The sequence below is a fragment of the Papaver somniferum genome, chromosome 9, assembly GCF_003573695.1.
Source record: "Papaver somniferum cultivar HN1 chromosome 9, ASM357369v1, whole genome shotgun sequence".
Taxonomy (NCBI): Eukaryota; Viridiplantae; Streptophyta; class Magnoliopsida; order Ranunculales; family Papaveraceae; genus Papaver; species Papaver somniferum.
In genome coordinates this window covers 165,670,290-165,682,047 of record NC_039366.1, presented here as the reverse complement: position 1 = coordinate 165,682,047, position 11,758 = coordinate 165,670,290, and the positions used below count along the sequence as shown (strand labels likewise).

Below are 11,758 nucleotides of genomic sequence, written 5' to 3'. Positions count from 1 at the left end.
ATACACACGATGAGAATGTGAGCAAGTCGTGCAATCAGTTGAAGGAGTTAACAAAGTAGTGGGTGGAAAATCGACCAAGTCTCCGCACGATGAGCAACTGGTTTTAACACGATTTCCATTTCTCCACTCTTTGATTCCATCAACTATCACACTTCATGGGATCATGGTGTTTACAATTCCAGCAATATAAATAAGTCTCTGAATCATGATTGAAAACAGAACAAGAATCTCACGTCAAACAGACAACACGAGATTAACAACTCAACATCTGAGTAATTACTCTCAACAGAGACTCAATCATTCAGAGATTATCTTATTCAGAATACACAACACACCTACAATCTTTGATTACCATTGATTCCACACTTTTCTCAGCTTCCCTCCTACAGATCAACCCATCCTCTCTTGTGACCGAATTTACTCTGGAACGACCATTATCTTGGTTTAGGCCGGAGTACTACAGATTGATCTCTCGAATTCAAAGCACTCCCTTCTTGCAGTGCATCTGTGTGAGGCTGAACATTTTGCTCGGTTCAAGGAGTCTCCTCAATTCCGTAAAAACCAGCAAATTGTTTTGCCCCATCTACAGCTGTAAACTGCCAGACCAATACCCCAATAAGTATCCCCCAGTTTGTGACATGCTTGATGTCTCGAATGTGTGGATCGTGGGACCCACAGGAAGTAGCATGTGATGCTAGGTTAAATAACTAAGTTATTTAAGAAGTCGATATTTATAAAATATTTGTGTATTCTATGCATGCAATGCATCGAATATATTCAATATGTATAAAGCATCGTTGTTTTAAAGCTTAACGGAGTAAGTCACGGATTAAGCGTCTTAAAATAGCATCACGTCGAGCCATCTTCGAGTGATCTCTTGGAGGCTGCATGGGCGAGCCATGCTGTGGACGATCACTCCATGCGGAAGAGTGGCGGACGGTGATCATAGTGATGCTTCATTGGTCGTCTAGCTCTTAACCTAGGCTGTCCGACCAAGCTAGCGAAGTTGGGCGTACGAGATGGTTTTTAAGTCCCTCATCTGCGACCGTTGGTGGAATTTTAGGGTTTAAAGAGGTGCGCAAGCATCCATCTTTGGCTCAATCGAATTCAATCATGGGATCCAGTTTTGGTGGGGCCGATCGGTCCTGCATGGAGGTGGCCCGTCAGTGTTCACGCCCATGCTAGCTTGTCTTGCGAAGATGCGATCTAGGCTGCTCGATTTGACCGGCAAAAAGGAGTGGTGGAGATCGGTTTCCATTTCCGCAAAGGAATAGAAAAACCGTGCGACATGCCCACTTCGGGCGCAAGAATCGAGGCGTCCGACCATGGTTGGCCTAGGCCGATCGGTCATGCGTGTAGATGGGCCCACGGTGATCATGTTGACATGCTCGGGACCTTTTGAGTCTATATCTACACCCTCCATCCAAGCTTGCGAAGAATGGCGCTCGTGATCGATTAGCACACATGTAACATGCCGCAAACCGTAATTAGGGTTTTGGATCGTTTGTGCGCATGCAACTTCAATCGATCGGTTTTGCAAGCTATGCTCCTCCTTTGGGGAGGCCGATCGTGTGGGTCCCACATTGGGCCGTCGGTGAGCATGTGTGTACTTTCTCCACCGTTCTAGGTGTGATTTAATCCATCCAACCATGCTTGCGAAGTTGTATGGTCGTGATCAATTTTAAGATATTAGTGGTGTTAAAGCATCACGCCAGCCATGTCTTGAGCAAACATTCATTGCTCCATGGCTTGGTCGTGAGAGAACCGATCAGGTAGGTGAAAATTGGGCCCGCCAATGTGCGTGCCAGAGCTTCTCCGGTCAATCGCGGGACGATCCAAGCCGTCCAACTTGGCTTGTGAAGTTGGACGGTCGCGACTTCTTTGAGACTGTTTTTTAATAGTCTTGCGCATACTAGCCACTCTATACCAGCTCGACCATCCTTCTTCAGGGATGGTGTTTGGTGGTTATTTGGAGGCATTACATGCGTTCGACCATCCAGGGCATAAACGGGTCCGCTGGTGGTCATTGCGGTGATAGCCTGCTCCTGCTGAGGATCGTCTAGGCTGGTTAAATCATGCGACCAACCTGCGTGGCCGTGATCGTTTCTGAGACTGACATGGACAATCTAGATTTCCCTTAGGAAATATGCTCAATCGGGCTAGTATAACACACCGAGAGAAATATGCTCAATCGGGCTAGTATAACACACTGAGAGAAATATGCTCAATCGGGCTAGTATAACACACCGAGAGATATATGCTCAATCGGGCTAGTATAACACACCGAGAGAAATAAGCTCAATCGGGCTAGTATAACACACCGAGAGATGTAGCCTGTACGGGTATTTCGTGCATGCCTCACTATTGACACTTGGAGATTCGTGTTACTCTGCTAAGAGTAACACTCAGTCGTCATGCCGCATCAATAATGAGGGTTCTGCGGGAACATCACAGGAAATACAAGGCTAACCATGCATTAATTAATAATGCTATAAATCCACATAATATCGGGATTGTTGCTACATGCTCCGTTCTGGGTGTATTTAATTCACAGAATATTGGAATTGTTGCTACATTCTCCATTCTAGGTGAATTAGTAAAGTGAAGAAGTATTCATCACTCAAAATAGCTTTATCCTCTGCAGTATGTCAGCGTATTAAATTTGGTTTTTACAATTTTAGCCCTGAACTAAAATCCACCATCAACATTAAGTCCCCTGCCTAGCACATAATGATTACATCATTGTGGGGTAGGCATGAGATGGTGACAGTTTGCATATTGAAATGACCAAGCTAAAATAAATACATACTTACCGCATGGGCGAAGACCGTCATATGCCTCAAAACGCCCCGGAGCTGGTTGAGCCGTTCCTCTTTGATATCCAACGGTCTTTTCCGATCTTAATTAGGGTTTGGAAGAAAGTACGACTTGGTTGGACGATCCGCTTTGGTTTCCTTTGACTTCCTCCGCATATACCTGGACAGAGCTCGGCCCATTTCTTGGACTGGGTGCGCTCCCTCCCATTACACGACAACTTCTCTCAAATACATCCGGTAAGTGTTAGAGCATAGCTCGGTCAACCTCACATGTGTTGCTATATCAAGCATGTTTGTCAATTTTAGTGATCAAAACTATAAGTCTTGATTTCTAGCCTATTAGCTAAGTCTCGGACTAGGATAGAAAAAGTATAGTTGAGCTCAAGGACTTCATGACGATTCAACGACAACGACGAAGATCTACACAAGGAACCGTGGAACTTCATCAGCAAAAAGGTATGTGAAGATTTGAACTTATCTATCACTCAAAAGTCTATCTATTCTATCTCCTACTTCTTATGAGACAAAAGTCGTATGCTATATAGATTAGATAATGCACACTTGATATTTCGAGCTGAGTATTCATTGCTTATCTTTTACTCGAAATCATGTGTTGGTAAAACGTTTCGCTTTGATCAGGTTTATCTTCACCTAGTGACGAAAGTCATGAAAAGTTTCAATCACTATTTGAGAATTGCTCTGACGTGAATCGGTCTATGAATAACGGCTACATAGCGTCCTCTGAGAATGTCTCAATGGTTGGAATGAGAGTTTAGATTATATAACCATGTATTCCTTGAACCGAAGTTTTCGAACTTTGTTGATCAAGAGTAATCGGGAGGATTGTGGAATTGGCTTGCCAAGTCCTCGAACTCAGTCCGCGAACTCACGGAAGTTCTCGACCGAGAATTTCTGCTGGGATTTCCTAAACTCGTTTGTGTGCTAAGTCCGCGAACCCAGTCCACGAACTGGCGGAAATTCTCGACCGAGAATTTTTGCTGAGCTTAAGTGGTTATGATCTAAAGATGTGCTCTGAACATGAAACATTAATTATTAAGGAATGCTTTATGCAAACCGTGGCTATAATGTTCATGAGCCGATTCTGTGAATCGACTCATCTTTGTTTCAATTGTGTCTTGTGTAGTTACATAAGATCTCATAGCAATTGAACAACTCTCGAACTAGTTCATTTGAGTCAATTGGACTAGTTATGGTGAAGAAGAACATGATTAATATGAAGTTCTCATATGGTTGACCTTTTGGGTTATCATGTTGAACCAATATACACGTACTCGTTTGGGCATGGTTTTCACAAACCCAGTAAACGTGTACCCAAGTGTGTGTGACAAGCTAGGTCTTTCGATCTAACGGTTGAGAGATATTGGCTTGAATCTAAATCAGTTTTTCATCTAACGGTGAATATGGATTGCTTTGTAACTAAGGCAAAATCCTGATTTGAAGGCTATATAAAGGAGACATATGCAAAAACTTAATCCCCACACGTCTGTGTGATACTAGTGCGCTCTCTAGAGTCGATCTCCATTAACCTTTGATTTTCTTCTCTAAAATCAGGTTAACGACTTAAAGACTTCATTGGGATTGTGAAGCCAGACCGATAATACTTTTATCGTAGTTGTGTGATCTGATCTTGCATCTTCTATCGTACGAGTACAATCTTTGATTGGCTTGAGATCGTGAGAGTTCTCCGATAGGCAAGATAAAGAAGTCACAAACATCTTCGTCTCACTGTTTGTGATTCCTCGACAATCCGCTTGTGTAGTCAGGAAGGATTATTAAGAGGTGATTGATTAATCTAGGCTGTTCTTCGGGAATATAAGACCGAATTATCAATTGGTTCCTGTTACCTTGATTTTATATCTAAAGACGGAACAAAACCTAGGGTTTATCTGTGGGAGACAGATTTATCCTTTCGATAGAATTTTCTGTGTGAGACAGATTCGTTTATTATTAAGTCTGTGATTTTGGGTTGCAGCAACTCTTAGTTGTGGGTGAGACCAGCTAAGGGAATCAAGTACGCAATGTTCTGCTGGGATCAGAGGCGTAGGAGTACAACTGTACCTTGTATTAGTGGGAGATTGATAGGGGTTCAACTATAGTCCAGTCCAAAGTTAGTTTGCAGTAGGCTAGTGTCTGTAGCGGTTTAATACAGTGTGTATTCAATCTGGACTAGGTCCCGGGATTTTCTGCATTTGCGGTTTCCTCGTTAACAAAACTTCTGGTGTCTGTGTTATTTGTTTTTCGCATTATATTTTATATAATTGAAATAATACAGGTTGTGCGTTAAGATCATCAACTTCTCTAATCCAACCTTTGGTTGTTGATTGTAGTTGATTGGTCCTTGGAAATTGGTCTTTGGTACCGTCCAAGTTATCTCTCTTTAATCGAGACTCGCAGTTTGCTTGAGTAAGATTAAATCGAGAGATTGAGATATAAACTCTTTGATATATCTTTTTATTGATTGAGTCTGACTGTCTAGTTGATTCTCATAAAAAGTATATTGGAGTTTGTCCATACAAATTGCTAAGCGAAATATTGGGTGGTGTTGTTAGACCCCCGCTTTTTCAATTGGTATTAGAGCAAGCAAACACGTTAAAGACCTCATTAGTCTGTGTTTGTAGCGATCTGACTTTATGGACCATTATGTCATCTCAAGAAACACAATACCAGTTCAGGGTCATTCAGGTGGAATCCAAAAACCGAATATTACTGAGAATAACTCAAACTCACACTAGTGGAAAAATGGTTTATCTGAGACATAATGAAAAGACACAAACTAGATATTGCGAAATAACAATATAGTGAAAGTGTCGTTGACTAAAGTCAAAGCATCGTTGTATCAGGACTTTTGTTGACTCAGACAAAGACACTCGTTACTCCATTGTTAACTAAAGTCAAGATGTCATTGTTTCAGGACTTTGGTTGACTTATAGAACGACGTGTGAATAATATCTTTTCTTTGGCCCCACCAAACCTTATCTATCAACCTTATCTATGAAGGAGAGAGAAACATATCTACTACTCCCTCCGTTTCACAAAGATAGTCCGCTTTGACTTTCTCAGAATATTAAGGAGACCATACTATTTTACTTGACTACCCTTAGTTACTTATCTATTTTATTTTAATAAAAATGATAGTAATAAAGACCATCCAAAATTGTTGTGAGAGTTATAAATACGAAATATAAAAGGAAAAATTAAAAGATATCGAATTTATGAAGTATAAACTTTATAAGGAATTTATTTTTTAGAGTTAAATGTATATTTTCTTAAAAGGAATGAATGATATATTTGTTTCCTCAATTATACTAATTTCTTTAATATTTTATATTGGGTCATGTTAAAAATGTATTTTTGATTATAAAGAATTCCAGGATATATTAGAGAGTTCATTGAAAAAGTATGACTATAAACAGAAATAGGAGTGCTAGACACAATTTTAAAACTGACGAAAAAAGAATAAAGAACGGTGTTTCAAAAACAAAGGGAGTATTTTTCTCCCTCCCCCCTATCTCAGACTCTCTCATTCTCCTTCTTCCTCACCTTCGCTGGTCTCTTTCTGCGTCTCCTTCTCCCTAACATTTATCTCATCACCAAGACATCACTACCACCACCAAAACCAGTACCTTATTCTTCTTCTCATTCTTATTTCTTTCTCATCAACAGGTGAAGAATCACTATGGGAAAGAAAACCTAACCGTCTCTGAAAATCTAAACAGCAAATCACATCAACAAAAAACCCTAATTTGTAACCAACTTCTTCGATCTACAAACCCTAATTTGATATTTCTTGTCTAAGATTTGGGTCAGAATTAGGTTATCATAGTTCACTGTTAGAATTTTCCAAGTAATTTCTGAAATCTCTATTTTTCCTTATTTTTGTCGGTTTTTTTTTGTTGAGATTAAATCTCTTTTGATTTTCTTTATTGTGCAAATGTTCAGATCGGATACGGAGAAGACAAACAGGAAGAAGAAGAGGCGGGTTTTGGTGGTGGTGTAATGAATACTCATCCATGGTCGAATAGGTATGGAATCTCACCAATCTCACAATCTTATCTATCTCATTTCTTTTGATTTTGTGTAGCTTTTAAAACCCTAATCTATGTATATACTGGGTTTTGATTTAGGGCTCAGTGTTTATTTTAGGTTTCAAGTTTTTAAATCCTCTATATTCACTGTTGATTTTAATTGGGTTTGTACTTTTTGATCTATACATACAGAGATGGCTTATTTCATTGGCTTATTGATTTTATTTGAAGTTTCCCTATGGTGAGAAGAACTAAAATCCCTCATTTAATTAAGTGATGTTTGTCTTTGATACTTACTTGTGTTCCTACTGATTCTGATTTGTCTTATGTAGCTCTAAAGTATCTGGTGAAGGAGAAAACAAGTACTACAAGAATGATGGTTTGGCATACGTCTCTCTATCTTTCTATGGGATTGTGAGTTGAGCATGCTATTATTTCAGCTTATCAAGTGTTTGATGTAAGGCTTAAGTGAAATCTGTAATATGTATGGAGTTTTTGTTTCCCTGAACTTTGTAGGTGCAGAAGTTCAAGATATTACTCCTCGCAAGGGTTTGGTTGAGACACAATTTTAAAGAAAGCTGCAGCTTATGAAGGTTGTAAACGCATAATTTATTGTATGTAGATATTATAGTTAGAATGATATTAATACTGTGTTTGTTTATGAGGTTACAAGTTAGAATGATATGAATATCGTGTTAGTTTTACTTGCAGATACATACATTTGCAAGATTTTCACAGATGTAGTTGTGCAGCACCAAGTGCCGATAATGGGGGTAGCTCCCTTGCGAATAGCGGTTCAGAAGCTCCAGCCATCTGTTGACCACTTCACAGCTTTACATGTAGAGTTTCTCCATGATTGCTTTCTTGCGAAGTGTTACAAAACTGGTTGTAGCGGATTGTTTGGTACGATCTGTGTACTGTCCTGGTCATTGGCATGGTATTGTAAAGGATGAGTTTCTCATTATTCAAATTCATCTTTGTCCTAGTCTAGTTGCAGAGGTCTGTTGATCACTTAACTCTTCTTCTTATGCTACACTATATGACGTTGTGTTTCATTTACTAAATTTGGGCCTCTGGCATTTACTAAATTTGGGTAGTTATAACAAAGTTTTGGGATTTTGCTCAATGGGTTTTCAAGATAGTCTTTTTTAACTTTTTTTTTTTTTTTGGATTTTGTAAGTGACAAGAATTTGAGAAGACGAGATTTGGATTTTGCAAACTTGATCTTTTGGATCTAAGTTAGGGTTTTGTGATAAATGAAAAGAAAACCAAGAAGAAATGTGTTTGGTAACTTACTCTACTAATCTCTTCATTATAAGATTTATTTATTTTTTGTAATGCTTGATTGTGGTTCTCGTGATTATCTACAGCAAAGAGCTGTGTAGCTTGTGAAAACAACTGTTGTGATTCAACCAAGCGGAAATGAGGAAGATCCAAGGAACTGTCTGTAACTCGGACTCCTCAGGGTAAATCACTTGGTTTGCTTTATTTTTGTTAAAGTGGATTTGTCTGTACATGCCATGGTATAAGAAAAAACGAATGCAATTTCCAACTCCCTGAATCTTGAAACTTTTAAGAGGCTCTGATATGCATACCTCATTCGAAGTTTACTTGAAACTATTAACTAAGACACTAAGAAACAAATTTGCACCTGATTTTACAGTTACATTCTGTAAACTGAGCTAACTAGTGAACCTTACAAAATTTGCTCGTCCGGATAGTAATTCAGTTTTTACTTGATACCAATATTAGGCACATCAAGCTTTCCACTGAAATTGGATACTATATGGAGGTTGGTGAAACGTAAGCCAGGAAAGCCTCCTAAGGATGAAATGGATGCCAATACACATGCTTCTCCAAGTAACGTACTCTACTCTCTTTGTAAAATGGTATTTCTCCATTTATCTTTGCATAAGGTGATCTTTTGCTTTTGTTTAGTTGGTGCACAATGTTAATTAGTGCGTATATTTCTTTGTAGGTCCATGAATCCTTCAAATTAAGTTGAATACTTCTTGGAGTTAGGCGAAGCTAAATCCGGGAAGGCCTTTTAAGAATGGAATGGATGCCCACACACATGTTTCTCCAAGTACCTTACTATACTCTCTTTGTAAATGACATTTATTAATTTATGTTTGTACGGGATGACTTTGCTGCTTTCAACTGATGTTCCATGTTCATTATTTTGTATCTTCTATGGTTATCCCATATTGCAAAGGCTATTCCTGGTCATTGGGTTTGTGTCTTTGTAGGAGCTTCCAAACCTACCAAGACCTGTAACAACAATGATGGCAGTGTGAAGAAATTTTGTGTGCTCATCCAAGTTACCTTGACACTTTTGGACATGCTCATTCCGCGTGGTGTTTTGGTGCAATAGCTTACCTTGTAGACAATTACAGGGACCTAATGTTTTATAGCCTTTAATCTGATGCTTGTGAATTATTACTTATGGTTGCTGCTGGTGTTACTGTGTACCAGACGGTTGGAAGTTGCTTCCTTTAGACAAGTACCATGGCTACTGCCTGTACATGCAATATCAATTACTGGTAGAGGTGAATACCTTTTCCTTGACCAATAGAGTTTAAAATTCCGTGTCTTGCTATGTTTACTAAAACATGATAGTTTATAACTTTCTATTGCTGGAAAATCATAGTAGGAGAAGACACTTGGACTTAGTGGAGCGACAAGTGACAACAGTCTACAGAAGTAGAAGAAAGCTCAATGATAAACGGTAAGTTCTGTGCCTAAAAGACCCACTTCATATATATTTGCCTAGATCCTTATTTATACTTGGACTTGATTATATGTTATTAGTCAGCATTGCCCAAGGAAATAATAATTCCTAATATTACTAGTTTCTATATCATTGTTTGCATGTCTCATATGCCACTACTGGCCGGCTTCATTAAAGATTGATAAATCATGCACATTGCTTATCAGCCAGAATGCAGACACATAATCTCAAACAAATATATACCTTATTTAACAATTTTACAGTCGGCTTTATTAAGGTGTTCCGTATTGATGTTAATTGCTAAGTTATGACCTCTTTGCAGTTAAACTTCTAATGCTCAAACTTTTATTTTCTACAGGTACTTGCAAGTTCTGAATTGGGCAGGTCAGTTCATCTTTTTGCTGGATTTTGCTGCAGTTTGTGTTTATTAGGTTGCCGTTGCTCTGCACTGATTGTAAGAAAGCATTATCCTTTTAGAACTTGCGGTATGAATTCAGTATTTTCCTAGATTTGTTTTTTTTTGGTATTTTTGAGCATTTTGTAAACTGAATTCAAATGTGTATTGAACTTGTACATAATTTGAAAGTTCGGTTGAATGGTGAGATATGTCGTCAAAGTATATGAAATTGTAAATTGATTCCAGCAGAATTTCAGTGTAGTTTGAGTTTCAATTTAGGGTAATTTGAATTTTGAATCAGAATTATTTCAGCCCAGTCAGAATGGCTGCAACCAGTCAGCCAGAACTGACTCGTCTTTTTTTTTTATATTAATATAATCAAATCTACAACGTAATCCAGGTGTCGTACCAAGCGACAACCTCAGAGTATCGTAAATCTGAGTCAACCTGAAAGTGTCGTTCCAGAAAAGACACCAAGTCTACGGCACTTTCAGAGGCATTTCGAAAGTGTCGTATAACTCGTTAATACGATACTTTCCAACTTTTTTAAAACGACCTTTTTCCACTAGTGTCATGTCCTTCAATTGAATTTGCACACAACTGGGAAAAATCGCTTGATGAGCAGTTGGATGAACTTTCAGATGACAATGATCTGAAGAAGGACAAAGTGTTGATGAGAAAGTCTCTCAATATATCATGATGTTTGATCATGCCCTGAAAGAGAAAAGGTCAACAACATGTTTGAAAAAATAAAATAGGTCTTCTTTGTCTAGAAAACAGAAGGTTGAGAAAACTCTATAAGGGATATGATAGCGGATATAAACTCTTACAATCCACTGTCAAAGATCACAAGGAAGATGTTCTTCTAAAAACAACTGAATGTGATAATCTCCTTCGAAATCTTTCCATTATGAAAGATAAGCTTGCAGAATCTGAAGCAAAATGTGAATCTCAACAGAAATGTTTTAATGACAAAGAACATGAGTTTCTTGCAAAAGAAAAATCCTTTGAAACTGAACTTGCAGCTGCCCTTAAGAAAGTAAAATCTCTTGAGGAAAATCTGAAGAAATTCAACACTAGCTCTACAAAGCTATCTTCAATGCTTGGAGCATGTAAAGAACATCGTAATATACGTGGTCTGGGCTATAAAGGAATAGACACTCCAAGCACTGGTAAGATTAACTTTGTTAAAGCTGTTAATGATTCTTCATCTGAAAAACCAGTGTCAGCTTGCAAGAACAAGGTTTCTTCTCAAACAATAGCAGCTAGTAAGAGAACCACTGAACGTATGCCTTTTTACTGCTATTTCTGCGGAAACAAAGGACACTCCGAGCAAAGGTGTCATCTTCGGAAAAGGAATGAAAAACTTCGTAACATTCTTACATGGATGTCTAAAGAAGTTTTTAAACCTGTATCACAAATTGGCAGAATTAAGAACTCTCTCTATGAAAGGATGAAGTGTGATAAGGTTGATCCTTGCCATATTCCCTCGAAGGATTTCTACAAAGGAAGAAGAAATAATGGCAAAAGTGTAACTGATCCAGTAAATCAGTCTGAAAAGAGAAAAAGGAACAGAAGGAAGAAAAGGTCAAGTTCTAATCTTCTCAAAAAGGACTCTGGATTCAATACTTCAAATTCAGATTTTCTACACGTCAACAATCGAGTGTCTGATCTGAAAAGCTGTATAAACAAGCTAAGACGAAATATCAAGAGCATATGGAATGCTGTTGACACAGGTACTTCTAAATCCTCTCTTGATAATGCTCCT

General features: G+C 38.4%; 1 long non-coding RNA gene across 14 annotated transcripts; it reads left to right on the top strand.

The window, feature by feature from the left end:
* The first annotated feature begins 6,329 nt into the window (after positions 1-6,329).
* Positions 6,330-10,238, top strand: LOC113310888. Of its 14 annotated transcripts, XR_003341449.1 has the most exons (13): positions 6,330-6,681; positions 6,777-6,859; positions 7,055-7,103; positions 7,195-7,276; positions 7,379-7,455; positions 7,574-8,149; positions 8,233-8,328; positions 8,615-8,722; positions 8,841-8,948; positions 9,112-9,227; positions 9,338-9,411; positions 9,513-9,590; positions 9,952-10,238. It is a non-coding gene; the product is annotated as an uncharacterized LOC113310888 (long non-coding RNA). The 14 variants fall into 14 exon arrangements; XR_003341443.1 differs by having other exon boundaries at positions 7,574-7,861; positions 8,043-8,149; positions 8,841-9,411; XR_003341451.1 differs by lacking the exon at positions 9,112-9,227 and having other exon boundaries at positions 9,516-9,590.
* The last annotated feature ends 1,520 nt before the right edge of the window (positions 10,239-11,758 follow it).